Below are 6,000 nucleotides of genomic sequence, written 5' to 3' on the forward strand. Positions count from 1 at the left end.
ATGATGTCTTTCCCAGCATGAACAACTGGGAGCTGGTGGTTTGCAGAACCGTACTAGGAATCCAAAAGCAAACTTACAATAATTCTTTCCCCTTCTCACACTGAGAAACTACCTTCCCCATGTTTCATCATCACCTATAGGGAAAATGAGAGGTCTCTGGCTGATGCAGGTGTACAAGTAGCTGTACCCATTTGCCCTCTGTGCTGCTGTGGAGGCTTTTCCTGCCAACAGCATGCCAAGGGAGAGGGAGCTGCTCTCTGCCTGTCTGCTCATGCTGCTTGTTTGTGATACAGTCCCCTATGGCAGTCCCTAATGACAGGCTGAGAAGTTGAAACAGGCACCAAGGGTAAGAGAGGGATGTAACTGCTCTTTTAATGCTTCTTTTGTTGTCTTTTCTATCTGGACTGAGGATGTCTGTTTAATACCAAGTGATGACTACCCTGACTGTCACTCTCTGGGAGATACTGTGTTTAGGTGCCCTCCTGGGCTTTTCAGGCAATCAAGTGGTGGCATACGGCCACAGTATACAAATGCCTTTAAAAATCTTCTGCATTGCTATTGAAGTGCTGATCCTGCTGTACGCATAACCCATCACACAGCGGAGTGGGGAGAGCTTTTTGCCTAGCACTGTCATTCTTGCAGCCAGCAGCTTTTGTGTGGCTCTGAGCTGTGGTAGAGCCCCAGACAATGGTGAAAGGGAAGTTTTAATAATAATCCTTTCTGCAGTTGACCTGCTGCTGATGGGAGCCACCAGGAAGGGCTGGAAAAGGACCAGATTTGCTCCTGATGTTGATTGCACAGCAAGTGTGTCTCAGTGGAAATGATGCTTGGCTGGGGATAGAAGAAGCTGGTGAATGAGGAAGAGGAACAGATCTGAGCTTGGAATAAGTTAATATTGATGGTGAATGTGAGAGGGTACCAGACTTCTACACAAATGGGCCAGCAAAGAAATGAGATTGTTCCTTTCCTTCTGCCGAGTTTAGCCATTGCTGTTGATGAGAGGGAGTGGGATCATTACCAGTGGTAATGATCACAGGCACTTCATGTAGCCTGGTGTGGGGATCCTGCTGTGCATTAGACCCCAGGCAATTTATTTTGTTGCTTTGTCTCTGGCCTATGAGTAAAAATATCCCCTATTTCCCTATCCTGCCATAGCTGTTGGGCAACTGGTGAAGAAATTGTGTGCAGTTCTGTGTGTCTAAACCAGGTCTTTGACTAGCCTGCACAATGCTCCCTGCATGCACAACGCAAGGCAGCCCGTGGCTGTGCTGGGCAGAGCAGGGTAGCAGGAAGATGATGGAAGAGGCTCCTTTCCCATCATTAATATAAACATATCTTACAAATAATACCTTGTGTAGATGTTTTCATAACTAGTGCTGAGAAGTAAGAGAAACACAGCTTGTTTGAGCAAGTAGGTGCTGCTAAGGGTGGGGATGCCTGGCTGGTTGGACAGAGGATTGATGGACAATTCAGGTCTGCAGTGTAAAGGAGACACCTTAGGTGAGGACCAGTTACAGGAAATCTGGGTTAAGATGCTAAACTGCACCAAGCGCACATAAGAAGGCTCCTTCTTCTGTCTGGAGTTTCTTTTTTCAGCACCTCACCCATTTTGTTCTCTCTTAATTTCCTTTCTCCTTCTCATTTCCTCCTCCTCATATTATTTATCACTGCAGCTCCCCTATCTCCCTATTTATCACTCTCCCCTCCCATCCTCTCCCATCATGAAGATCTGTACCAGAAAGGCCTAGAGCCCTGCAGGGATTACTGTGCTGTTTTCATCTTTGTTGGACCCTCAGTTCACATAGAAGATGGGCTGTGAAAAAGACAGGTCTCCAGCAGTGCTTTCTTCTCTTGGCAGCAATGCATCTTCATCTTGCTCCATTTCCCCTTTCAAAGGATGGAACAGGTTGAGGGCTAAGCTTTCCACTGCTGTGTATGTGATAGACTAAAGCTCAACTATGTGAATGCTGTTAATGTCTTACTGCAGCTCCTGAAAAGGGATCCCATGCTTTCATCTTGTTTTCCCTTTCAAAAGTAATTCTGTTAGTATGGTCCTCCTCCTGGAAGGTGTCTGGTTCTGCGTGGGAGCTGAGGGCTGCTAGCCTGTGTATTAGTTCTACTATATATAGCAGGTACACCTATGAGGCTGTGCAGCCTGCAGGGGTTACATACTTCCAAAAAAAGGTAATTAATTCTGATTTCAAAATAACATTTTGTTAAAGTGGAAAAGTTTTGCTTCCTTCTTTTGAGGCAGTTTTCTTTTTTTTTTTTTTTTTAGGCTAAGGGAGGGCAGAGGAGGGGAGTGATGGAGCCAATCCTATTTCAGCTAATCCAAAGTAATATCTCCTTATAAATATTTCAGCAGTTCTCAGTCACTCTGAGAGCATTATGCTTTGGTTAGGTGGTTCAGATTTATAGGGGATGTAACATCAATTAATTTGCACCATAGTTATCTGTATTATGTCACCTACTCAATCACAGGCGCAAGAGATCTGCTGACCCAGGGCTCCAGCATCTTCTTTCCAAGTCAAGCAACAAGTCACTTCTAAATCTTTCAAACTTCTTTCCCTTTCCTATTGGTTTGTTGATTAACTTCTCATCTGACAGCACTTTGCTGTGCTGTGAGAGCTGATTTTGGTTCCTGGTGAGTGAAGTCCATGATGCTGAAAGAAATGTAGGGATAGGACAAGGGGGAATGGCTTTAAGCTGAGAGAGGGGGGATTTAGATTAGACATTAGGTAGAAGTTCCTTGTGAGGGTGCTGAGGCGCTGGCACAGGGTGCCCAGAGAAGCTGTGGCTGCCCCATCCCTGGCAGTGGTCAAGGCCAGGTTGGACACAGGGGCTTGGAGCAAGCTGCTCCAGTGGAAGATTTAATGGACTCTTCAAAAGAGACTGGACTGTTTGTGGCCATGCATGAACACATGAGGAGAGTTTTGGTTTAGTACAGCATTTCATTGAGGCTGTTTCTGGACTGATGAATCAACTCTTCCCAGTATCCCAAGGGAAAGGCAGGATTCATCCCACATCAGAGACCTGTCTGCAGACCACTACCTGATCTAGGCTGCACTCTGAACTGCTGCAGGTAGTACATTGCTTGTTTTCTCCTGCACAGGATGCAGGACTGTGTTTGGCTGAAGAACTCTTCCCAGGGATAATTCCAGGTCTCACAAGTTTTAATTTGAAGGCATAAAAGAAAATAAATTAAAAAGAGTCTGTCTTTCTTATTTCTCATTATTGCAGATGTATGCTTGATTTCCCATGTGGGTTTACCTAGCTTTATCTTTCAGCTGCTGTTGGTTCTTGCTGCGCCTTTCAGTGTGTGAGCAGAAACCTCTCTAATACTTGAGATATTTGCCACTAGAAGTTGCTAAGTTGCTATTCCCCCACAACTATCTTTTCTGATAAAGCGAAATGAGCTCCTCTTAGTCCCTCCCACAAGGTGCTTTTCCTGCTGCATCTGGTGGGTTTTGTAATTCTCTCCAGCACCATCCCTAAGTGCTTCTTAGCAACCTTAGAAAAATGTATTTGTGAAAGCTCTTATCAGCACACTGACATCGGTCTCACTCATGCAGTCTGGTTACAAGCCACCTTCTCCATCCCTTTGCTTGCAGCTAAAGACTGTATTAGGCACTACTGACTTTATCCTTCTTTGGGAGCTACTTCTTTATTAGGAATAACTCCTGTTTTTGTGTGTGTGTGCACATTGCTTTCTTTTTCTTGTGGTTACTGCACAGAGACTCCCCCACACTCCCCTGCAGCTTCCCACCCCCAACTGATAGGTAGATGTGTCTTGCTCTGTTTGTTCCCTGATGCATACCTCTGTGTTTGCCTCTATTAAGGTGTTTGGTTTTCGCAGGTCCAGCATATCAGGAGGTCTGCAAAGCTCTGTGGGATGTCCTGCTGAATTACTATGTGCTGATAAGCCAGCTTTTGTGTTGCCTGCAAATCTTTGTGGCAGGGATTGAATGCAGCCTTGCTGACCAGCACTGGAAAGGCTGACTGGTATTAGGCAATACCAGTCCCCTGGAACCCCACTGAAACTGGCCTTTTTGGATGCTAATTTCCCCAGACTTCCATCTGTCCAGTATTAGGCTTTCAGTTCTTTGATTTATTCCCTCCTCCTTTCTCAATCCAAGATCAGTCACTACTTTTATAGTAATTGTGGAGAAAACAAGAAATGGGATGAGAGGGGTAATGAGGGAGATAAATGGAGAATGGGGAAAATGCTGGGTTTGCAGGTACCAGGTGCAACATCTGTGTGTGTGTATGTGTACGTATTACAGTGCAGAGCAGAAAAGCCTAACGTCTCCCCTAGCACAGCCTGTAATCCTATTAGAAGGATTACTCTGTTGTCCTAGGCTATCTGATCATGGTAAGAACTCATTTAGGTCAGCTGTTTAGGAAATTTACACACACAAGGAAAAAATATTAAAGAAGCCTCTTGCTGTATTTCATAGGGATCAACGAGTTCCTTTCAGACTTTCTCTTTGCTACTGATTACATCCTTGCTCTTGTATTTTCCCTGCATCCCTCTTAAACCCTCATGTAAATGACTTGCTTTCAGGCTTTGACTTCTAACAGCAGATGTGGATAGACGACGTGGTAGCTAGACCCCAGGTATTTCCAGACCTTGAAAGGATTAGAATTGTTAAACACTAAAGTACTTTGGTTTTTGCTCTCCCTCTGTGCGTTTGTGCGCATTATAACTTCGAGAGCAATGGTATGGGCAAGTCTGGTTTGTGGGCAGAACTTAACGAAAGCTAAATCTGGTCTGGCAGAGCCCCAATCAGTTTAATCCCTGCTCTGCTGATTATCAGCAATGTTATAATTTAATTTGAAGCCGCTGTATTTAGAAGGTCAGTGAAGCACTCCCATGCTTTCATTTATAGAGAGAGAGAGAGCAGTGTGGCAGTCAGTTCAAGTGCCTGTCTTCCTCCGTGCTCCAGCAAGGCCAGGTATTAAGCAGAGGAGAACTTGAAACAAGCAACCAAACAAAGCAGCTGGACACAGAAATGTAATTGTGCAGTCAGGTAGGAGACCCTTCAGGTTAGGAAAAACATGGTGAGAACCTTCACTTCTCAAACTGCTATAAAGCCATGGCTCTCCTGAGCTTTGCTTGTGTTTTTCACAGCACCCACCCCAACATTTGCCACAGAGCTGGGAGGAAGGTGTGCTTTAAAATATCACCTTTTTCTGCCAAAACACACCCCTCTCACAAGGGGCTCCACTCTGATTGTTGGCAGGGCTGTTTCTTTCCAGCCAGAAGGAAATGTCAATGCACACACAAAGGTGTAAAACCATTGTTACCCAGCGTTTTGGGACATTAAGGTCTCTTAGAGGGATCTGCCTACTGTCTAACAGGGCTTTGTGGAGGGGTATGTCTGTCATGGATCATGTCTACCCACACTGCTGCACACTGTATTCCAGCCATTTCTGCAGGAAGAAACAAGATCAACTGTGCAGCATGTGCTTGTGAGGTGATAAACATTCCAAGAAAGCATCGTAGCATGAATGTGCTACTGTGGGTTGAATACCTGTTGTATACAGGCTATGTCTATAGCAACTTCCTCTCAAACACCTTGCCTCTGTGTCCCTCAGCGCATAGATCTTGTTGAAAGTGAATTGGGGCTTTGCTCAAAGTCATCTCCTTCCCTTCTCCCATGCTGGGATCTGAGCAGCAGCCAGACTGAAATCTTGTCAAGGTTGTTCCTCTCACATACTTCTAAAAGAGCGCTTGGTAAAGTGAAGGGAAATGAAAAGCTTCTATGAATATAGACTTCAAGGTGCCAATGTGCACTGGGAGGCTTTCTTCATAGGGAGATGTCAGATTAGCAGTGGCAGGTATTTCTCATTTGTGCTGACAAGCAAGGTCCTTCTGGAGAGCCCTTAAGGCATGTTGGTACCTTGATCCTGCTACCAACTACTTTCTCTAGGCTGAGAAACTTGGGGCTGTTCAGCCTGGAGAAGAGAAGGTTGCGTGGAGACCTCATAGTAGCCTTC

The sequence above is a fragment of the Neopsephotus bourkii genome, unplaced genomic scaffold, assembly GCF_033783945.1.
Source record: "Neopsephotus bourkii isolate Nb327-2 ecotype Australia unplaced genomic scaffold, CSIRO-AGI_Nbou_v1 NB_1572, whole genome shotgun sequence".
Classification (NCBI taxonomy): domain Eukaryota; kingdom Metazoa; phylum Chordata; class Aves; order Psittaciformes; family Psittacidae; genus Neopsephotus; species Neopsephotus bourkii.